At 49.1% G+C, this 24,206-nt stretch overlaps 1 long non-coding RNA gene across 1 annotated transcript; it reads right to left on the bottom strand.

Annotated features, from left to right (window-relative positions):
* Positions 1–1,859: 1,859 nt before the first annotated feature.
* Positions 1,860–23,904, bottom strand: LOC115080523. Its single transcript, XR_003853588.1, has 3 exons — positions 23,890–23,904; positions 23,395–23,504; positions 1,860–2,054 (listed from the first exon to the last, which is right to left on the bottom strand). It is a non-coding gene; the product is annotated as an uncharacterized LOC115080523 (long non-coding RNA).
* Positions 23,905–24,206: the final 302 nt, after the last annotated feature.

The raw sequence follows: 24,206 nt of genomic DNA, 5'->3' as shown, positions 1-24,206 counted from the left end.
CCATGGCTTGGAATGGCTGATGGTGGAGTGATAATACTCTGGTACTAATTTCTAACCATGGCAGTGAATGGCTGACCGTGGTAGGAAAGTACTGAGGCTGTGCTCACTGACTATGACTGAGAATGGCTGAACATGGTGGGACAATATTTATTTATTTATTTATTAACTTTTATTTACCGACATTCGTGAAGCACATCATGCCGGTTTACAATGAACTCAGGTGGGAGATACAGTATAACAATATGACAATAAAACAGTATGATATTACTAACGCAAGAGCAAAAACAAAAACAACAAAATACAACAAAATAAACAATAAATGAAACCAAGGAATAGAGATTTGAAGGAGGGTAGGGGAGGGAGGGTAGGCTGAGGGGCAGGGCGAGGGGGGGGGAGGGAGGGGAAGGGATAGGAGGTGGGTGGGGAAGGGGGGGGAAGGGGGGAGAGGTAAAGTTAACAGAGGTAAAGGGAGAGAATAAAGCAGAAAAGAGGGATACTATGTACAGATGACTAATGTACTGAGGCTGTGCTCATTGACCGTGGCTGGGAATAGCTGACCATGGTGTGACAATACTGAGGCTGTGGTCACTGACCGTGGCTGGGAATGGCTGACTGTGGTGTGAGAATACTGAGTCTGTGGTCGCTGACCTTGGCTGGGAATAGCTGACCATAGTGGAACAATACTGAGGCTGTGGTCACTGACCCTGTCTGGGAATGGCTGACCATGGTGTGAGAATACTGAGTCTGTGGTCACTGACCTTGGCTGGGAATGGCTGACCGTGGTGTGACAATACTGAGGCTGTGGTCACTGACCGTGGCTGGGAATGGCTGACCGTGGGGTGAGAATACTGAGACTGTGGTCACTGACCTTGGCTGGGGATGGCTGACTGCAGTGTGAGAATACTGAGGCTATGGTCACTGACCTTGGCTGGGGATGGCTGACCGTAGTGTGAGAATACTGAGACTGTGGTCACTGACCTTGGCTGGGAATGGCTGACCATGGTGTGAGAATACTGAGACTGTGGTCACTGACCTTGGCTGGGAATGGCTGACCGTAGTGAGAGAATACTGAGTCTGTGGTCACTGACCCTGTCTGGGAATGGCTGACCCCTGGCCTTCGCTGGGAATGGCAGACCGTGGTGAGAGAATACTGAGTCTGTGGTCACTGACCCTGTCTGGGAATGGCTGACCCCTGGCCTTGGCTGGGAATGGCTGACCGTGGTGTGAGAATACTGAGGCTGTGGTCACTGACCTTGGCTGGGGATGGCTGACCGTGGTGTGAGAATACTGAGGCTGTGGTCACTGACCTTGGCTGGGGATGGCTGACCGTGGTGTGAGAATACTGAGTCTGTGGTCACTGACCTTGGCTGGGAATGGCTGACCCCTGGCCTTGGCTGGGAATGGCTGACTGTGGTGCGAGAATACTGAGTCTGTGGTCACTGACCTTGGCTGGGGATGGCTGACCTTGGTGTGAGAATACTGAGTCTGTGGTCACTGACCTTGGCTGAGAATGGCTGACCGTGGTGTGAGAATACTGTCTGTGGTCACTGACCGTGGCTGGGAATGGCTGACCGTGGTGTGAGAATACTGAGACTGTGGTCACTAACCATGGCTGGGGATGGCTGACCGTGGTGTGAGAATACTGAGACTGTGGTCACTGACCTTGGCTGGGAATGGCTGACCGTGGTGTGAGAATACTGAGTCTGTGGTCACTGACCGTGGCTGGGAATGGCTGACCGTGGTGTGAGAATACTGAGACTGTGGTCACTGGCCTTGGCTGACCGTGGTGAGAGAATACTGAGTCTGTGGTCACTGACCCTGCCTGGGAATGGCTGACCGTGGTGTGAGAATACTGAGACTGTGGTCACTGGCCTTGGCTGACCGTGGTGAGAGAATACTGAGTCTGTGGTCACTGACCCTGCCTGGGAATGGCTGACCCCTGGCCTTGGCTGGGAATGGCTGACTGTGGTGTGAGAATACTGAGTCTGTGGTCACTGACCGTGGCTGGGAATGGCTGACCGTGGTGTGAGAATACTGAGTCTGTGGTCACTGACCTTGGCTGGGGATGGCTGACCGTGGTGTGAGAATACTGAGGCTGTGGTCACTGACCTTGGCTGGGGATGGCTGACCATGGTGGGACAATACGGAGGCTGTGGTCACTGACCTTGGCTGGGAATGGCTGACCATGGAGTAGTAATACTGTGACGGTTATTGCTGACCGTGACATGGAATGGCTGACCGTGGTGGGACAATACGGAGGCTTTGTTCGCTGACCCTGTGTGGGAATGGCTGACCACAGAGATTAGCTTTCGCTTTCCATGATTTCTCCTGACTCATAATTCTCTGCTCTAGAAATCAGACCCAGCCTCTTCCTTCTCCATGTGATAATTTCTCAGCTGCACCCCTCTTCACACACTATTAAATAAATATAATACTGTACAGAAAGAAAGGACTTCATCTAATGGGGTTTTTTTTGTTTTTTACAGAAATCTAAGAGCCTTGTCCTTTTCCAGAAAGTCTTAGCGTGTCCTCTGTGACTGTGGATTCTGACATCCTTCCTTGGTGATGGACAGTGCCTAAAAACCACTGCACGTGGTCCTGGGCAGGTTTCCACAGTGAGAGAGTCTGGGCCGTGAGGTCCCCCCCATTTCATCCAATGTCATTCCAGACATCCGCCCGCAGTCAGAGGAGTAGGTGGGTACGGAGGGTCTCCTGCTGCTACCCCGCCTTATGCCCAGTCCTGAGAAAGATGTGCTCTGACCTGCACATTTACCACCTAGAAACTGAAACATCAGAAAGATCATCTGTCATTCACGTAACGGCCTTGTGTCTCCTCGGGCATTTTCTCCCCTGTGCTGCTACGTTTTGCCCTTCTCTCAGTTATTTTTAGCCCCTGCTCTCTCTGCATTTTGCTGGAGTCTCCTCCAGTATTTCCAGCCCCTGCGCTCTCTGCATTTTGCCAGAATCTCTCCCTGGTATTTTCAGGCCCTGCGCTCTCTGCATTTTGCCAGAATCTCTCCCTGGTATTTCCAGCCCCTGCGCTCTCTGCATTTTGCCGGAATCTCTCCCTGGTATTTCCAGCCCCTGCGCTCTCTGCATTTTGCCAGAGTCTCCCCCCCCCCCCCCCCTGGTATTTCCAGCCCCTGCGCTCTCTGCATTTTGCCGGAGTCTCCCCCCTGGTATTTCCAGCCCCTGCGCTCTCTGCATTTTGCCGGAATCTCTCCCTGGTATTTCCAGCCCCTGCGCTCTCTGCATTTTGCCGTATTCTCTCCCTGGTATTTCCAGCCCCTGCGCTCTCTGCATTTTGCCGGAATCTCTCCCTGGTATTTCCAGCCCCTGCGCTCTCTGCATTTTCCCAGAATCTCTCCCTGGAATTTCCAGTCCCTGCGCTCTCTGCATTTTGCCAGAGTCTCCCCCCCCCCCCTCGTATTTCCAGCCCCTGCGCTCTCTGCATTTTGCCGGAGTCTCCCCCCTGGTATTTCCAGCCACTGCGCTCTCTGCATTTTGCCGGAATCTCTCCCTGGTATTTCCAGCCCCTGCGCTCTCTGCATTTTGCCGTATTCTCTCCCTGGTATTTCCAGCCCCTGCGCTCTCTGCATTTTGCCGGAATCTCTCCCTGGTATTTCCAGCCCCTGCGTTCTCTGCATTTTGCCAGAATTCTCTCCCTGGTATTTCCAGCCCCTGCGCTCTCTGCATTTTGCCGGAGTCTCCCCCCTGGTATTTCCAGCCCCTGCGCTCTCTGCATTTTGCCGAATTCTCTCCCTGGTATTTCCAGCCCTTGCGCTCTCTGCATTTTGCCGGAATCTCTGCCTGGTATTTCCAGCCCCTGCGCTCTCTGCATTTTGCCGGAATCTTTCCCTGGTATTTTCAGCCCCTGCGCTCTCTGCATTTTAGCCAGACTCTCTCCCTGGTATTTCCAGCCCCTGCCAGACTCTCTCCCTGGTATTTCCAGCCCCTGTGCTCAATGCAATTTTGCCACACATCATAAATTTAAAATTACCATTGGGTCTCTGAGTGAAACTTGATCTAAATAGTTTAAGAAGTTTAGTGAAATTCTGTATTTCCTTAAATATGGTAGAAATAAAATACATGCTATTGGAATTAAAAAAAAACGTGAACTCCGATTTAATGAAGAGAATTGTTTAAAAACCCTTCGTATTCAGAAAAAACCATTTTGGAAAAAACGGAGCAAACATTTTTTTTGCATAGTAAGTTAGCAACGAATCTGTTTTTGCACAAGTATAATCAGTCCCACCGCGAATAGGACCTACAAAAATTGAAAATATATTTGTCTCCATCTGCTGGTAGAGGGCATAACCTGTATAGGGTATAAAAATTGCTTTTAAGCCGCTCACACGGCAGAGCGGAAATGGTGCAACCCCTAAACATATCAGGGTGGACCACGTGGGGGAAGGCTCACACACAGCTGCACAGCGCACAGTACAATCAGAACTTAAACTCACACTGCCCGGTCAAGGCAACGGGCAGGAACTGAAATCGCCGCGCGCCTTTAACAAGCCTGGAAGGCAGCAGCTTCCGCACAGCATCATGGGTATGCAAATGTTCTCTGATTCAAGTAACTTTATTGACAAGACAAGCCAGGGCCCTGCTGCCGGTTTATTTTGTAGCTGGGTCTGGCGACTTTTGGAAGCAAATGGATACTTTAGAGATGTCAGAGAGACGGGGAGCTAGCTTAGCTATTTCTGGACAATCTGACCTCGGATCCAGCGACTTCAAGTGTAAGACAGGAGTGAGACCTCCTCTGGCTCTGGTTAGAATGGGGCAGGAAAGTGCAAGAGTGCAGTTTGCCACCCCAGTTTCAGACATCGGCTCTGCCAGAAGTTTGAGTTATCCCTGCTGTTGCTCAAGGTCATGGGCAGAGTCTGGGGGAAGAGGCATTGCTTCCCCCTCCGCAATGCAAGAAGAGAGGGAACCCGAAGAAAATTCGTTTTCACTCAATGTAGAATTAAGCTCTGAAATTCATTGCCAGAGGATGTGGTTAGGGCAGTTAGTGTAGCTGGGTTTAAAAAAGGTTTGGATAAGATTCTAGAGCAGAAGTCCATTAACTGCTATTAATCAATAAGGTTTAGAAGCTTAGGATCTATTCATGTAAGCCCAAATTTTCAACGCCCGGCGCGCACGAAAACCAGGGGATATGCGCGTGGCTGGGGCTTGCGCACCTCGAGCGCATTTTTAAAACTGCCCGGCCACACGCGTGTCTCCTGATACACGCAGAAGTGCCTGGCTCCTTCAAAGGGACGGGCTGGCTAGTGGTGGTGTGGTGGGGACCGACCAGGACAGCAGCCATTAGGCCCTGTCCCAGGGAAGCGCGCACTGACAGCTGGCCGGCGCCCAGAACTTACTCCTGCATGGAGCAGCGGGTAAGTTGTAAAAAAAAAAAAAAAAAATTAAGATAGTGTAGGTTTAGGGGTCAGAGAGGAGAGGGGAAAAGGGAGGAAGGCTAGGTAGGGGGATTGGGAGGGAACAAGTGTAGGCCGGATCGCGTCACATCGTGTTATTTTTTTAAAATCCTCCCCCTTGCTTGCACGAGACTCCACTCACCCGCTCATACACAGGCTGATATTAAAACCAAGCGTGCATGTGTGCGCGGGAATCGTATTTTATAACATGCTCGCAGCGCCGTCCATATGTTATAAAATCACTAGGCTCATGTGCGCGCGCAGGGAATCGCGTGCACAGGGACGCAGGTCAGGCCTTTGAAAATCTATCCCTTAATGCTTGGGTACTTCCCAGGTACTTGTGACTTGGATTGGCCACCTTTGGACACAGGATGCTGGGCTTGATGGACCCTTGGTCCTGACCCAGTATGGCATGTTCTTATGTCCTTATGTAAAGAGGCTGCTCCGGTCCTGTTTTGCCTTAGTTGCATGCTGGGATTTGTAGTTTGAATCAACCATTACAAAGAATAAAGGAATATAAATAAGTGGGTATATTCTGATCTTTTATCTGTCTGGTGCCCCTGTAGGGGCTGGGAAGAGCTGACCATGGAGGGGTAATACTGTGACGGTTATTGCTGACCGTGACATGGAATGGCTGACAGTGGTGGGACAATACGGAGGCTTTGTTCGCTGACCCTGTGTGGGAATGGCTGACCACAGAGATTAGCTTTCGCTTTCCATGATTTCTCCTGACTCATAATTCTCTGCTCTAGAAATCAGACCCAGCCTCTTCCTTCTCCATGTGATAATTTCCCAGCTGCACCCCTCTTCACACACTATTAAATAAATATAATACTGTACAGAAAGAAAGGACTTCATCTAATGGGGTTTTTTTTTTACAGAAATCTAAGAGCCTTGTCCTTTTCCAGAAAATCTTAGCGTGTCCTCTGTGTCTGTGGATTCTGACATCCTTCCTTGGTGATGGACAGTGCCTAAAAACCACTGCATGTGGTCCTGGGCAGGTTTCCACAGTGAGACTGTCTGGGCCGTGAGGTCCCCCCCATCTCATCCAATGTCATTCCAGACATCCGCCCGCAGTCAGAGGAGTAGGTGGGTACGGAGGGTCTCCTGCTGCTACCCCTCCTTAAGCCCAGTCCTGAGAAAGATGTGCTCTGACCTGTACATTTACCACCTAGAAACTGAAACATCAGAAAGATCATCTGTCATTCACGTAACGGCCTTGTGTCTCCTCGGGCATTTTCTCCCCTGTGCTGGCTACGTTTTACCCTTCTCTCTGTTATTTTTAGCCCCTGCGCTCTCTGCATTTTGCTGGAGTCTCCTCCAGTATTTTCAGCCCCTGCGCTCTCTGCATTTTGCCGAATTCTCTCCCTGGTATTTCCAGTCCCTGCGCTCTCTGCATTTTGTCAGAATCTCTCCCTGGTAGTTTCAGCCCCTGCGCTCTCTGCATTTTCCTGGAGTCTCCCCCTGGTATTTTCAGCCCCTGCGCTCTCTGCATTTTGCCGGAGTCTCCCTCCTGGTATTTCTACCCCTGCGCTTTCTGCATTTTGCCAGAATCTCTCCCTGGTATTTTCAACTCCTGCGCTCTCTGCATTTTGCCAAATTCTCTCCCTGGTATTTCCAGCCCCTGCGCTCTCTGCATTTTGCCGAATTCTCTCCCTGGTATTTCCAGCCCCTGCACTCTCTGCATTTTGCCGGATTCTCTCCCTGGTATTTCCAGCCCCTGCGCTCTCTGCATTTTGCCGGAGTCTCCTCTGGTATTTTCAGCCTCTGCGCTCTCTGGGGTAGATTTTCAAAGGGATACGCGCGCAACCCCTGAAAACCTACCCCCACGCGCGCCGAGCCTATTTTGCATAGGCTCAGCGCGTGCACAATCCCCGGGACGCGCGTATGTGCCGGGGCTTTAAAAAATGGGCGGTCTGGGGGCGTTCCCAAGTCCTCCTGCACACCAGCCGTGCCGGAGGTTCATGTGCTGGCAGCTGGCCGGCAGGCGAATCTCAGCGAAATAAGGTAGGGGGGGATTTAGGTAGGGCTGGGGGGTGGGTTAGATAGGGGAAGGGAGGGTAGGGGGGAGCCAAAAAAAAGTTCCCTCCAAAGCCGCTTCGATTTCGGAGCGGCCTTGGAGCGAACGGGGAAAGCCATCGGGTCTCCACTTGGGCTCGGCGCGCGCAAGGTGCAGAAGTGTGCACCTCCTTGCGCGCACTGCTGCGCGCATGTTATAAAATTGGGTGTACATTTGTGCGCGCCGGGTAGTGCGCACAAATGTACCCCGAGAGCATAACATTTAAAATCGGCCCCTCTGCATTTTGCCAGAATCTCTCCCTGGTATTTTCAGCCCCTGCACTCTCTGCATTTTACTGGAGTCTCCTCTTGTATTTTCAGCCCCTTCGCTCTGCATTTTGCGGGAGTCTCCTCTGTTATTTTCAGCCCTGCACTTTGCCGGAGTCTCCTCTGGTATTTTCAGCCACTTCGCTCTGCATTTTGCAGGAGTCTCCTCTGGTATTTTCAGCCCTGCATTTTGCCGGAGTCTCCCCCTGGTATTTTCAGCCCCTGCGCTCTGCATTTTGCAGGAGTCTCCTCTGGTATTTTCAGCTCTGCACTTTGCCGGAGTCTCCTCTGGTATTTTCAGCCCCTTCGCTCTGCATTTTACTGGAGTCTCCTCTGGTATTTTCAGCCCTGCACTTTGCCGGAGTCTTCCCCTGGTATTTTCAGCCCCTGCGCTCTCTGTGTTTTACTCCAGAATTTTCAGCCTGTCCTCAACATGATCAGTTGACTTGCCCTTCGGTCTCCCAGAATTATTTAGTGACTCCTTCACCGCGCTCATGCCTTTAGCACGCCCTGCCCACCTCAGTACGTTCGCGGAAACAGCAGCAAAATAATAGGGGGAAAGCCAGTATCGTGCCCAAGGAAATCAGAATAATTTTCCAGGCTTTTAGTCCCCCCCCCCCAGATCCTCCTGTAGCTACAATGAAAGGATGATAATCATAATTAAGGCAATAATCCTGTAGTGCCTTTGAGAAACACACAGAATATGGTTGGTAAAAGTTCCTTCAAGCCCAGACATCTTCTGATGTCCCAACAACTCCCACGAAGGGAAGAGAGGAGACTTGAAGCAGCATTTGAAAAGAAAAATGAAAGACAAAAAGATACCTTTGGCATCTTACTTGCATAACTGTACACCTGCTAAGCACCTTGCAGAACTGATATCAAGCTTGTTAATTGTGAACTATTGACCGGGTGGGTGGACTGGGGTCCACTTCAGGCTGAAGAACCAGGAGGGTGTCAATGACCTGGGGAAGGAAGGAAAAGACTGGTGACTGCAATGACGGACGCCGTTTACGCTCCGCAGTGGTTGACATAGAGTCCACCCAGGCGTCCTTCTCCAGACTGGGGGACAGTGCTATGTCAGAAGGTAGCTGTATAACTGTGTACCGGGGGATGGCTTTATTACTTTTGATTTGTCTTTGTCTATTTTAATGTTTTTTTTTGGGGGGGGGTTTATTATTTTACCAATGCTTTATTTATCTGTTATGAATGTTCTTAAGTAAGCTGCTTTGCACTTTGGACCTAGTGGAATATATATTTTTTAAATAAAACAGAATGAGTGAAACAAAGCTGGGGCTAAGAACAGATGGTGGACAGGGGGGAATAGGGAGTGAGTGGGTATAAGAGAGAGTGCGGAAGGAGTGGGAGAGGTGAGCTGGGATGAGAGGCGAAAAGAGGGAGACTGAGCGCTGGAGAAGTGGAGGAGGAGTGGGGAGAGACAGAAAAGAGATTATGTATTTGATGAGCCTCTGTCTGCCCTCTGCATGTGTGACTGCAGTTTCTGTGTAGGAAGCCACAACAGTCCGGCATGTTCATACTCGGGAACTCTCTGGATCTGACCAGGAGAGAGTCTGGGTTTAGAGCCCGTTCTCTTGGTCTCCGGATCACAGAAATCACCTGCCTGTCTCTCAGCCAAACGTCCTCTTCCCCCCTCTGTGCTGAGGAGGCCACAGGCACTTGGATGGAGTCCGAGTGCCTGTGGCCGCCTCCTCCGATTGGTTCATTGTCATCGCCATAGCAGGCTTAGAGTGAAAGCACATTCACTCCCAGCTGCAAAAATACACATCTTACTGGAACAGGCCTCCTGCTAGTGTACTGCTCCTCACCCCTACCCCAATCCCACCTGTAAGCGCTTACTATAAATCTTCGTATGTTTCTGTGTCTGTACCTGATGCTAAGGAGCAGGGATTCTGCACTGTGTCTCTCTACGGTGCTTCCCACATATGGCACAAGCTATTTATAGGAACCGTGATAATGTGAGCTCGGACTCCCGTAACAGATCAGATGCACAACTACTTAAGAAATCCCCACCGCATAAACCCTTTCTATACAGATGAAAAGCATCGCGAATGACCCTAAAATGAATTTCCTAGAGCCTTGAACGTAGAGAGAAAGCTCTCCTCTTGTTATGAAGTCTATTTTTGCACAAGTATGATCAGTCCCACCGCGAATAGGACCTTCAAAAATTGAAAATATATTTGTCTCCATCTGCTGGTAGAGGGCATAACCTGTATAGGGTACAAAAATTGTTTTCAGCAGCCTCAAGCTGCAGAGGGGAAACGGTGCAACCCCTTATCACGTGACGGTGGAACCGATTGAGCAATCGCATAAACACACAGCTGCACAGCGCACGGTACAATCAGAACTTAAACTCGCACTGCCCGGTCAAGGGAACGGGCAGGAACTGAAATCGCCGCACGCCTTTAACAAGCCTGGAAGGCAGCAGCTTCCGCACAGCACCATGGGTATGCAAATGTACTCTGATTCAAGTAACTTTATTGACAAGACAACCCACGGCCCTGCTGCCGGTTTAGCGGTTTTGTAGCTGGGTCTGGCGACTTTTACAAGTAAATGGAGACGTTAGATCTGTGAGTGAGAGGAGGGAGGTCGCTTAGCTACTTCTAGACAATTTGGACTCGGATGGAGCGACTTCCTCACAGCTCTCGCGTTTCCATCGGGGGCTCCCTACCTACGGAGCACGTCTGGGAACAAAAAAGTGCAAGAGAGGAGTGAGACCTCCTCTGGCTAGAGTGGGGCAGGAATGTACAAGAGAGTGAGCCCTCCTCTGGCTAGAGTGCCCCAGCACTGTGCAAGAGAATGAGACCTCTGCCAGGAGAGTATAAGAGAGCCAGACCTCTTCTGCCTAGAATGGGGCAGAAAAGTGCAACAGAGTGAGACCTACTCTGGCTAGAGTGCCCTATGAATGTGCAAGAGAGTGAGACCTCTGCCTAGAATGGGGCAGAAAAGTGCATGAAAGTGGGACCTCTGGTTAGAACGGGGCAGGAAAATACAAGAGAGTGAGACCTCCTCTGCCTAGAATGGGGCAAAAAAGTGCAAGAGAGTGAGACCTCTGGTTAGAACGGGGCAGGAAAATACAAGAGAGTGAGACCTACTCTGCCTAGAATGGGGCAGAAAAGTGCATGAAAGTGGGACCTCTGGTTAGAACGGGGCAGGAAAATACAAGAGAGTGAGACCTCCTCTGCCTAGAATGGGGCAGAAAAGTGCATGAAAGTGGGACCTCTGGTTAGAATGGAGCAGGAAATTACAAGAGAGTGAGACCTCCTCTGCCTAGAATGGGGCAGAAAAGTGCATGAAAGTGGGACCTCTGGTTAGAACGGGGCAGGAAAATACAAGAGAGTGAGACCTCCTCTGCCTAGAATGGGGCAGAAAAGTGCATGAAAGTGGGACCTCTGGTTAGAACGGGGCAGGAAAATACAAGAGACTGAGACCTGCTCTGGTTAGAACGGATAGAAAATTGCAAGAGAGTGGGACCTACTCTGGCTAGAAAGGAGGCCCAGCCAATTGAGGCAGGGGCCTCGTAACTGGGCAGGCGTGTTTCAGCCAGCTCGAGGGGGGAAGTGGGGAAAATGCAGCCAATAGGGTTCCCTGGCTGATTTGAAACCAAGCCAGGAGCCAATGAGAAAGGGAGGGGTAGCAAGGGCTCAGAAACAATATGGGATGGGAGAGGGAGTGTTAGCACATTAGCAGCCCACATAGGATGAGAAAACAACCCTCCCACCACCCCACAGCGCTAGGGCGCATAGGGGGATGCTTTGGTGTGTGGAGGAGGGCACCAAAGATAATGAATAGGGAGAAGCTTGGGGGGGGGGCGCATGAAGCGGGCTGCTATTAGACTATTAATTGGCAGAGGGTGATGGATCTAGGCAATGCATGGCGCAGACCGAGATGGTGGCCGGTCCGGGGGGGGGGGGGGGGGGGGGGCAAAATGGAGGCCTGGCATAAATAAATAAGCCTGGCCTGCAAGAACGGCCAGGGGTGGGTGAGGCGGCAGCACACTGCACGGAGCGGCAGTGGCCATGGCGGCATTCACGGAGCGGGATGCCAGTGGGTGCCACCTTCATGGCGCGGAAGGTTGGAGGGCTGCCGCCTCACTGGGACAGCGCCAGCAAGTGGGGGGGTGGGGGGGGGGGGGTGGGAGGGGGTAACAGCACGTTGTCTTTGCCGGTGGGGATGTAGGCCAGTCTTATAAAAGATTAGTGTTTGGCTGATGTTTTTGGGTATCTCGTTTTTATTGGAACAGGTCTTGGGCTACTGGGCAGATGGTGTGGCTCTTCGATACCTGTCAAGCTCAGGCTGTTAGTCGATTCACGATTGCTAAATTCTGGAAGACCAGTTCAAATCTGGATTATTGGTACACCCAAGTTCAAGATACTGCTGATATTGAGCGTTTATATTTTGATCCAAAAATTGCTCGTTACAAATTTACACGTATATGCTTTGGTTTCCTAATCTGCTGATTTTGATTTTTGGTTTCTCTAACATTCATAATCTCTCATGTCTGTTTTAGTTTTTGAACCAGAGAATGGTGTATGCTGTTATCACTATTTACTATGGTGAAAACCTGTCTAATAAAGAGTTATTAAAAAAAAAAGTTTAATGTTAAGTTTGCAAAGTATTTCTGTTTGTTGATGTTTAAGTTCATGCTTGTATGGCTGTGGCGGTTTTATCCACTCAATAAAGGAGCATTATAGACATTATATTGCATCACTGTTGGCAAGGGTGGGGAATGGGATGTCATGCCCAAGTTATGGGGCAGGAAAGAACAAGAGAGTGAGCAATTTTTTGCTGTGCTGCTGGTAGAGGAGGAAAGTTCTGTGCCGTGCTGGTCAGGTCTCTGTGTGAGCTGGCCGGGCTGATCTAAGAGAAGGGCAGTGCAGTGGGCCATGGGCACAGGGAGGAGGAAGGTTAAAGGTGGTTACTGCAGGCTGGGTAAGGGCTGGCAGCAGGTGCAGAACTTTGCATGATGATGCTGTAGTGTCCTTGGTTAGTCAGTCCAGGGGAAGGGAATACTCGCAAAGTGGGCACATGAGCAGCAGCAGAAGTGTGCGTGTGTGTTAGAAACAGAGAAAGTGTGTGTCGGCGTATCTGTGTCTCCGGATCACAGAAATCACCTGCCTGTCTCTCAGCCAAACGTCCTCTTACCCCCCTCTGTGCTGAGGAGGCCACAGGCACCAGGCTGGAGTCCGAGGCAGGAGGCAGGAACAAGATCTGCTGCTAAAGTCTCTGCCACCCACATCTGATTGGTTCATTGTCATAGCCGTAACCAATCAGCAGAGGCAGGGAAGCACTGTCCTCCTCTCCACTCCTGCAGGGATCTTGGTAAAGAAGAGGACGAGAGGAGGGTAAACCAGACTGTGCATGTATGAGGGAGAGGTCAAAGGAGGGAGGGAGAGTGCTTGTGTCCACATGCATGGCAGGGAGGAGGGGGGGGGGGAGAGATCAGGGAGAAGAGAAAGCAAGAATGAGTGTGAGGCTGCAGTGAGAGGAGAGAGCAAAGGGGCAATGAGAGAAGAGAGTGAGGGGCCAAGCAAGGAAAGTGACAGGAGTGAGAGGGGACAGCCAGAAGACAGAGCAAGATCGTGGGAGAAAGAGAGAAGGGGAGAAGTTGGGAGGGGATGAGAAAAGATGGGGAAAGGGGAGAAGTAAGAGGAGAGAGTAAGGACCAGGGATAGCAGGAGAAGGAGAGGACCCAGGGTTGGGGGAAGAATCCAGGGTGAACAAGTAAAAGGAAGGAGAGGGAATAAGCAGGAAGAGAAAGTCTCTGCTGCTGAAGGAAAGAGAGAAAGAAGAGAAGAGAGAGAATTGAAACAGGAAAAGGAAGGAGGCCATCAGAGAGTGGAGGAGGAGCCTGGTAACTAGAGCAGAGGGCTAATGAGCAGGGGTCAAACCCCACTGTGACCTTGGGCAAGTCACTTTACCCTGTTGCCTCAGGTACGCACAGATTGTAAGCCCCTTTGGGGACAGGGAAATACCCGCAGTACCTGAACGTAATCCGCTGAAAAGTGGAATATAAATAAGAATCAGAGAGAGAAGCAGAAAACAAAGAAAGGAATAAGAAAAAAGAGGCTGAGCCAGAAACTCAAGCCAGCGGCACCAAAGGTTGGAAATTATTTTTGTCTGAGAATAGAAATTAAGAAGAAAGAAGGTGAGCAAAACTCAAAGGTCCATGGAGCCCAGCATCCTGCCTCAGGCTGTGGCCACCCATGGCCACAAGTTCCCCGGAAGCTCCCATAAAGAAGATCTATTTCCTGTTACTCACTCCCAGGGATAGAAATAGCTGTCTTTAGTCTACCTGGAGGTTTCCTGGATTTTTCTTCCAGAAAATGTTCAGACTTCTATTCAACGGTTCCATAATAGTCGCCTTTCTAGCATGTACATTGAGTGTATGATCCGTATTAAAGCTGGAACTCCCTACTAAAGAAAACCCTGATCATCCAGAGCCTCCCGACAACGCTACTACCCTAAGTCTTCATTGTAGAAACCTGGCTAATATACTGAAGGCTCTATTTTAGATCAGATTCTCCCTCTTGGATACAAAATCCACAGTTATCCACAAAAAGTGCATAGCAGGCTTAGAATGAAAGCACATTCGCTCCCAGCCGCAAACCCCTCCCCCCCCCCCCGGAGCGTTGCGCGCTTGCTATAAATCTTTTTGACTCTCCATACGGTGCTGCCTAGATACAGCACATAGTATAGGAATAATGATAATGTGAGCTCCCCACACATGGTTTCTGCCATAGGAATTATGATAATGTGAGCTGTGGCTCCTGTAAGAGATCACACTCACTTACGTTACATAAGTAAGTAAAGTGTTTTACTTTCAGTTTGCCATAAATCTATTTTTTGTACAAGAATTATCAGTCCACCGCGAACTGGACCTTCAAAAATTGTTTTGATTCATCCGAATCCATCTGCTGGTAGGTAAACTTAGGGCACTCTTCCGCACGATGCACAGGGGACACCGTGCAACCCCTTAACGTATCAGGGTGGAACACGTGGGGGAAGGCTCACACACAGCTGCACAGCGCACGGTACAATCAGAATTTAAGCTCACATTGCCCCGTCGAGGGAACGGGCAAGAACTGAAATCGCCACACGCCTTTAAGAAGCCTGGAAGCCAGCAAGGTTCGGCACAGAATTATGGGTATGCAAATGTCCATTGATTCAAGTAACTTTATTGACAAGACAACCCACGGCCCTGCTGCCAGTTGAGCGATTTTGTAGCTCGATCTGGCGACTTTTAGAAGCAAATGGGAGACTTTAGAGCTGTGAGTGAGAGGCTTAACGATTTCTGGACAATTTGGCTTCGGATCGAGCGACTTTCTCACAGCTCATCGGGGACTCCCTACCTACGGAGCACGTCTGGAAGCAGAAAAGTGCAAGAGGCAGGAAAGTGAGACCTTCCTGGTCCCTGTTAGTGACTCCCAAGGATAGAAATAGCTGTCTTTAGTCTACATGGCTGTTTCCTGGATTTTTCTTCCAGAAAATGTTCAGACTTCTATTCAACGGTTCCATAATAGTCGCCTTTCTAGCATGTGCATTGAGTGTATGATCCGCATTAAAGCTGGAACTCCTGAACTACCTATAAAGTGCTTCCCTACTAAAGAAAACTTTTATCATTCAGAGCCTCCCGACAACTCTACTACCCTGGTCTTCATTGTAGAAACCTGGCTAATATACTGAAGGCTCTTATTTTAGATCAGATTCTCCCTATTGGATACAAAATTCACTACTGTAGCAAGAGAACAAAACAGGAGGATGGTGTTTGGCAATTATCCACAAAACATGCTTAGCAGACTTAGAGTAAAAACACACTTTCTCCCAGGCGCAAAAAACCACATCTTACTAAAGCAGTAGTGTATCTGTCGCCAGCTCATATAAAAAAATTCATATACGTACTACGCACTTTAAGTTATTTAATTTCAATTTGTAATCTATTTTTTGTACAAGAATTATCAGTCCACCGCGAATTGGACCTTCAAAAATTGTTTTGATTCATCCGAATCCATCTGCTGGTAGGTAAAATTAGTGCCATTACTAGCACGATGCACAGGGGACACAAAGCAACCCCTAATCATATCCGGGTGGAACACGTGGGGGGTGGAAGGCTCACACACAGCTGCACAGCGCACGGTACAATCAGAACTTAAACTCACACTGCCCGGTCAAGGCAACGGGCAGGAACTGAAATCGCCACGCGCCTTTAACAAGCCTGGAAGGCAGCAGCTTCCGCACAGCATCATGGGTATGCAAATGTACTGATTCAAGTAACTTTATTGACAAGACAACCCAGGGCCCTGCTGCCATCCTGGCGACGTTTGGAAGCAAAATGGAGACGTTAGCGCTGTGAGTGAGAGGTCGCTTAGCTACTTCTGGATAATTTGGCCTCGGATGGAGCGACTTCCTCACAGCTCTAACATTTCCATAAGCAGGATCTGTGCTAGTTTTTTTGCTGCCCTGTGCCAAAAATGACTGTGCTTCCCCCCCCCTCCCTTCATTCAGGGCCCAGCAAATAAAGGCCAGCTCTGTCCTGCAATCTATATTTTTAAAAACTAATAAACCCAACCCCCACCCCCAGAAGAACCCATAGATAGGTAAGTGTATTAGGTACCCTAGGCAAAGCTTACAGCCTTGCACACATGCCACCCCATAACCAACCCCACCCACCCACCATCCTTTACAGATAGATACAATTACATTTTAGTACAGTCTGCTGAGGCAAAAATAACACAACATGCATATTATATTTACATGCACTTCTGTGGTGTCAACCAGAAAACTGCAAAAAAGACACTTGGAATTAGACTTTTCGAAATGCGTATTGGGTGTGAGCTTGGCCCTCAGAAAGCCACAAATAAACAGAATTAGCATTACAATATGGTAAACCTCCTATACCAAAACACCCCTAACAACCTTATCTATGAAAAGGCAATGCTGCACATATTACACCAGGCCCTAGGACACCAATAAAACTCTTATTAGGAAACCAGGCTGCTATAGATCCCTGCACAGAAATTACATGCCAGCAAGATACCTCACCTCCGTCACATATGGAGAACCCAGAGAGACCCTGACCAAATGCAGAATAAAGAGATCAGAAAGTACAAACAGAAACCGGCTGAGAAGAACTGACATGGAACCCACAAGCCAGCAGAGCAGCAATGGAAAAACAAATATCACCATTCTTCATAAAACATTACATAATAAAATCATGAAACATAAAACATTAATCATAATAGTAAAGTCATATTTAAAAAATAATATTTCAAACCAGTTAATGAATAGAATATCAAAAATTTCACAAACATCAAGAAAATATTTCAGAATATCTGATGAACAAAAAATCCAATAATTAAAAAATGTTCTATCCCCCCCCAAAAAAATGAAATATTTCAAAAGTGCAGAATCATCAAATTACACCCAATAATTAAAATTAATAAGGATTTAAAAAAATCTGTTCTCCCTACCTGTGATCTTCTGATTTCCAGGCACCCTGAGATCGTCGTGGATTGGGGCTGGCAGGGCCGCACACATTTTACCTTCTCTCTCACACACACACATGCGCAATAGCACATTCATTCTCTCACGCACCCCCTCTCTCTAACATACGCAGGCTGCCTCTCCCTCACAGGTACATTCAGGCCAATTCAATAAGAAGCGCGGGAGGACGGGCGCCCGCTCTACCAACATGCGCCCAGCCACCTCTCCTGGGTGCGCGATCCTGTATTTAAACGAGGAGTCGTGCTAAAAAGGCGGCGCTAGGGTCGATAAAGCGTCCCTTGCGCCTCCTTACTGGCAGCAACCCAGGAGAGGTGGCTGTCAGCGGGTTCGGGAAACCGATGCTGATAGCAATAGGTTAGGAAAATGAACGCCAGTATAATTGAGGGTCCGTTCTCCTAACCTGACCGTTTGCCACATTTTTTAAATTATTTTCTTTAAAAAAAATTTTTAACATCTTTCTGCTTTTCTGTACACTTTTTTGGGCTTCTCAGAAATTAACGTCTGCCTCACTCCTCTCATGCAAACCTTGGGTAAAGCTGCCCTTGGGCAGCTTTACCCAAGGTTTGCATGAGAGGAGTCAAATGAGCGTCAAATGTGCGAATTGGCCACATGTTTTACTTACAGAATCCCGGATGAATAACTAATAGCCTCATCAACGTGCATTTGCATGTGATGAGCGCTATTAGTTTCTGGGGGGGCAGGGGTTGGCCACGCGTTTTCGACACGCTAAACCCCTTACTGTATAAGGGGTAGCGGATGCCCGTCGAAATGCGCGTCCAAGCGCGTGTTAAACCGTGCGCTCCACCGAGCGCACCTTATAGTATCGGCCTGATTGTGTGTGCGTGCGCATGCCTGTGTGAGCCTATATGTGACACACAGACTCCCACAGGCACAAACCATACACAAATACACAAGCTCTCACTCAGACACATTCACAGGCACTCAGGTTCTCACACAGACACACACACATGGAGACACAAACAGGCTCTCACACACACACGCAGACTCCCACTCATTCACATATACAAACAAGCTCACACACATGGTCTCCTGTTATCATCAGGCCACGGTGGGATGAGCTCCAGCACGGTCTCGGGCCTCCTGCTGTCTTCAGGATGTGGTGGGATGAGCTCAACCAAGGCCCCGCGGGCCTCCTGCTGTCTTCAGGCCGTATGGCCCACCAATCTTCCTGCTCGGGGGAGGGGGCAGGGAGCGGGAATCTGTGCGCGCCCGCATGCTCAGACACAGAAGGTGGGCCTCTCCTTCCATCGCTCTTTCCTTCTTCGGCCACTGGCTGGTTAAGCTCTGCCGGCGGCCTGTGGCGTTTCCTGCGGCCGCCAGTCCGCCGCCTCCCTGAGTGTGCCGCTCTGTGCAAAATGCACAGTATTCACCCCCAAATGCGCAAGGCCTGTCCATCAGCAGCTCCCTACCTATGGAGCAAGTCTGGAAGCAGAAAAGTGCAAGAGAGGAGTGAGACCTCCTCTGGCTAAAATGGAGACAGCAAAGTGCAAGAGAGTGGGACCTCCTCTGGCTAAATTGGAGACAGAAAAGTGCAAGAGAGTGAGACCTCCTCTGGCTAAAATGGAGGCAGAAAGGTGCAATAGAGTGAGACCTCCTCTGGCTAGAGTGGAGACAGATAAGTGCAAGAGAGTGAGACCTCCTCTGGCTAGAGTGGAGACAGAAAAGTGCAAGAGAGTGAGACCTCCTCTGGCTAGAGTGGAGACAGAAAAGTGCAAGAGAGTGAGACCTCCTCTGGCTAGAATGGGGCAGGAAAGTGCAAGAGAGTGAGACCTCCTCTGGCTAGAATGGGGCAGAAAAGTGCAAGAGTGAGACCTCCTCTGGCTAGAATGGGGCAGGAAAGTGCAAGAGAGTAGTTTGCCACCCAGGGTTCAAGCCTCAGGCAGAAATCTGAGTTGTCCCTGCTGTTTCTCAAGGTCATGGGCAGAGTTTGGGGGAGGAGCATTGCTTCCCCACTGCAATGCAAGAAGAGAGCGAGCCTGGCCGCCGCCAGCAGACTGCACCCTGCCAGCGGCCAAAGAACAGGCCCAGCGGGTCCACCGGCCCATCCTCTCCCACCAGTGGCCACGAAATAGGCCCAGCGGGGCTGCCAAAACTTCCCCCTCCCGTCCACAGCGGAGGATGAGTTCCAGTGGGGCACCAGCAGGTCCTCTCCCACCTGTGGCTGAAGAAGGTGCCTGGTGGGTCTGCCAGCCCTTCCTCTGTTGCCAGGTCTAAAGGGACCTGGCACTTCCCCCTCGCCCGCAGCTGAAGAAAAAGCCCCGGCAGGGACCCCCAACACTTCCTCCTCACCCGTGGCCACTGAAGGGGGCCTAGCAGCACCCCAGCGCCTCTCGCTGGCCCAGCAGGACCCACCACATGTCCTTTCCTGCCTGCAGCCAAAGAAAAGGCCCATCGGGGCCACTGGTGGGTCCTCTCCCTGCCAGCGGCTGAAGAGGCCTGGATTGAGAGACAGCCAGTGAGCATGTGTGGGTGGGGGGGAGAGAGCCAGTGAGCGTCAGAGAGCCTGTATGTACGTGTATGTGTGAGCCATTGAGTGTGTGAGACAGAACCAGTTTCTGCATGAGTGTAAGTGAGAATCTGTATGTATGTGTGAGAGAGAGAGGAAGTACGTATGAAAGTGAACATTGCTTTTTTTTTTTTTTTTAAATTGTATTCCCACATCATATAAGCACAAGTTTTTTTCATTTCATTTCATTTATTAAAATTTATTAATTGCTTAATGCAAAATAGCTCTAAGTGATTTACAGTAAAACATACATAAAGTAAAATAAGTTAATCAAAAGATATTTACAACCTTCAGATTTTGACTTATAGTTCATCTTTAATTGTCTTTACCATTACCGGTATGATGTGTATATGGCTATCGGTATATAAAAAATGTTAAATAAATAAATACATTGTAAATGTAAACTATTTCTCACATCATTGCAAAGATTAACTTTAGCATGTTTTCATTTACCTCTACTCATCTCAAAATTTCCCCCTTTGTTCACTTCTTTCTCGTTATTAGCATTGGTTACTTTCTCTCCACTCTATTGATGGAGCCTCATCCTTTTTTTTTTTTTTAATAATATTTGTCTTTAAAGTGGATTACATTCAGGTATTTCCCTATCCCCATAATCTAAGTTTTGTACCTGAGGCAATGGAGAGTAAAGTGACTTACCCAAGGTCACAAGGAGTGACAGCAGGACTCAAACCCTGGTCTCTTGACTCCTAGTCCTATGCTCTAACCTCCGAGCTACTCCTATTCTGGCTCTTCTAGTATCTGTTGGAGCCACAATTTCTGTAATTCACCACTTCCAGGCTTTCATCACTTCTTCTTGCGTTGCATTTTTTTTTTAGCTTCTCTCAGGCTGTAGTCCTTTACCAACTTTTTTCCAGTTTGATATATCATATTGTCATCCAGTTCCACGTTCTTTAGGTGCAACAGATTCCTTGCCCTCCAGAGGGGCCTCTTTCATGCACCCCATCCAAATCCATAGTCTTGCACATGGCCATGCAGACTCAAATAGTCTGTACATCACTGGTTTTTTCTGTTATCATCACATCTGGGTTCATTGCCTCCATCCACAACTCAGCTTTTCTCCCTACCTCTTTTGCTGCTGCTCATCTCCAGAGGATGTGTGCTGGCGACTCCTCGCCCTCTCACACCTCTCCCTTATGCACCCCACTGTATTCGACAGTCTCCTTTTATAGAGAAAGCTTCATGTTGGCAAACAGTCATGTACTGCACACCATGCTAAGTCTCTTTGTGCATTCATCAGGTATTTACAGTTGATGGTCTTCCAAATGGCTCTACAAACATCCTCATTAAATTTTCCAATTGGGATCACTCTCTTTCTATCCTTGCTAACTCACTCCTCAACTCTAATTAGAGTTAGAGTTGTGTGAGAGAGAATGAACATGTGTGTGCATGAGAGAGAGAGGAAAAAGATTATGAGCCCCCATCTATTCCTAAACCACGAGAATCTCAGGGTGGCTGGAAATCAAAAGCTCCGAGGTTATTAGCCTGTTTTATCAGTAGGAGGTGTATTGGTGTTCTAGGTCCTGGTGTAATATTTGCAGTGCCGCTTTTACATGAGTAGGGTTCTCGGGTGTTTGAGCCTGGCATTTAGTGATGTTCTGGGCTGGCAGGTTGGCTCTATAGGGTCTGACTACCATTTCTGCAAGGTGATGGCATTGCTTCACCGTGCCCCTAATAGTGGAGGAGCTTGTGTTGCTGTTACCGGGGGCGACACAGAATTTGTAGTTGAATGTTCATTTTAATATTTAAAACTGTGATGATGTGTTTGTACAGGATTGCTCTTGGGCGTGTGGTGTGATTCAGTTTATTTTGGAAACTTATTACTTTATTGCTCTAGTGCAACATTTTGGGTGAGGGGGAAGATGCACAAGCCCCAGCTCTCTTAAGTAATTAGCAACGCCCCTGCTGCTTTCATTATAACCACGGGAGGGGCGAGGGCTATTGGATCCCTGTGCAAGGTATAATACTAGATAAACGTAAAGAAGTATATCAGCAAACAAGAGCAAGTGCACGTAAAGTGAGAAGCGTACCTGCCATGCAAAGCAAGGGGCCTGCTTGCTACAACTTCTCTCCCATTTTATGTCAATGGGGAAAATGCTCATTAAAGAGGGTCCCATGTCTACCAAAGAAACCTGAACTTTTCATGGATTGTGAAGTTTTCTTAAACTCACCTAGATCGTTTGCTGGAGCATTTCCACTTGCTGAGGATTCGCCCTCCACATGTACTACGAAGGCTTCTACCTCACCTGATGTCAACCGAACAGGCTGCTCCAGTCCTGTTTTGCCTCAGTTGCATGCTGGGATTTGTAGTTTCAATCAACCATTGGGAAGAATAAAGGAGGATAAGTAGGTGGGTGTATTCTGGCCATTTATCTGTCTGGCGCCCCTGCAGGGGCTGCCCATGGAGTGGTCATACTGTGGCGGTTATGGCTGTCCGTGGGGTGACGCTGTGGTCACTGACCGTGCGTGGCTGGGTGCTGAAGTGACCCTGTCGTCCCCTTTTTGCATGAGCAGGACCAGGCATTTGGCCTATCCACCTTAACTCCTACGGAGGGAGGAGATATCTCTGTGGGTGGGACCCTGCTGGGACGGGAATAAGTTTGTGAGCCCGGCTGGGTTCAGGAGGCCCCTGCAGCTCCAAGGAGAAGGCAGCTCCTGTAATATCTCTGACCTAACCTGAAGGAGTTGTAAGTACACTGCACAGATAGGCAGTGTGTTGGTTTGTTATTTGCTGTTTATGTGAATAAAAGTTAAGTTGCAAGAAAAAAAAAGCTGGAATTAGTGTGCCTCCTGACTCCAGCATTGCTCAGCCATCCTCACAGGCAGATGGGTGCTAAATCGCTGACCGTGGTGTGACAACACTGAGCCTGCAGTCACTGACCGTGGCTGGGAATGGCTGACCGTGCGCTACGGGTTCAGACCGTGCACACTGGTATCCTGCCCAGGGGCTCTGACCTGGGGGGCTAACCTCATATAACACACACACAATTACTGGGATCATACCTGGGGGCTTATCCCCTACACAGAGAGCGAAAGGTAAGTCGCCGCTGAAAGTACCTTGCTTTTGCTGTTAGGTTATTTCTTATTTTCGTAATCTGGTTTTTTATTGGGTTTTCAGTTACACGGTACTTCTTTTTATGTTATTACATTCATAATACATTCTTACTGTTTGCTCAAAGCAAGTGTTTAAAAATGATAATGTAAACACAAATAAATATGTCAGCAAATGAAAACAAATCATATGCAAGGTAAAAAGCATAAATTATGTTTGCAAAAGACTCAGAGGTTTTCATGAATTACGAACTTTTTAGAAACGTCTCTAGATATTTTGCTGGAGCTTTTCTGCTCCCGGAGGGTTTGTCCCCCATACACATACTATGAAGGTTTCTCCTTCAGCTGATGTCAACCAAACAGGCTGCTCCAGGCCTGGTTTTGCCCCAGTTGCATGCTGGGATTTGTAGTTTCAGTCAAATATTGCAAAGAATAAAAGAGTGTAACCTGACCGTTGTACATCTGGTATTCCTGCCAGGGATGGGGAGAAGGACTGGGAAGGGCTAATCATGGGGTGATGCTGTGGTCACTGACCCTGTCTGGGAATGGTTGAACGTGGTGTGACAATCCTGAGTCTGTGGTCACTGACCCTGTCTGGGAATGGCTGACCGTGATGTGACAATACTGAGTCTGTGGTCACTGACCTAGGCTGGGAATAGCTGACCATGGTGGGACAATCCTGAGTCTGTGGTCACTGACCCTGTCTGGGAATGGCTGACCGTGATGTGACAATACTGAGTCTGTGGTCACTGACCTAGGCTGGGAATAGCTGACCATGGTGGGACAATACTGAGTCTGTGGTCACTGACCGTGGCTGGGAATGGTTGAACGTGGTGTGACAATACTGAGTCTGTGGTCACTGACCCTGTCTGGGAATGGTTGAACGTGGTGTGACAATACTGAGTCTGTGGTCACTGACCGTGGCTGGGAATGGTTGAACGTGGTGTGACAATACTGAGTCTGTGGTCACTGACCTTGACTGGGAATGGCTGACCATGGTGAGAGAATACGGAGACTGTGGTCGCTAACCCTGTCTGGGAATGGCTGAGAGTGTTGTGACAATACTGAGTCTGTGGTCACTGACCGTGGCTGGGAATGGTTGAACATGGTGTGAGAATACTGAGGCTGTGTTCACTGACCTTGGCTGGGAATGGCTGACCATGGTGTGACAATACTGAGTCTGTGGTCACTGACCCTGTCTGGGAATGGCTGACCGTGGTGAGAGAATACTGAGGCTGTAGTCACTGACCTTGGCTGGGAATGGCTGACCATGGTGGGACAAAACTGAGTCTGTGGTCACTGACCATGACTGGGAATGGCTGACCGTGGTGTGAGAATACTGAGTC

This window comes from Rhinatrema bivittatum, chromosome 19, assembly GCF_901001135.1.
Source record: "Rhinatrema bivittatum chromosome 19, aRhiBiv1.1, whole genome shotgun sequence".
In the NCBI taxonomy this organism is placed as follows: Eukaryota; Metazoa; Chordata; class Amphibia; order Gymnophiona; family Rhinatrematidae; genus Rhinatrema; species Rhinatrema bivittatum.
This window is presented reverse-complemented; position numbering and strand designations above follow the sequence as displayed.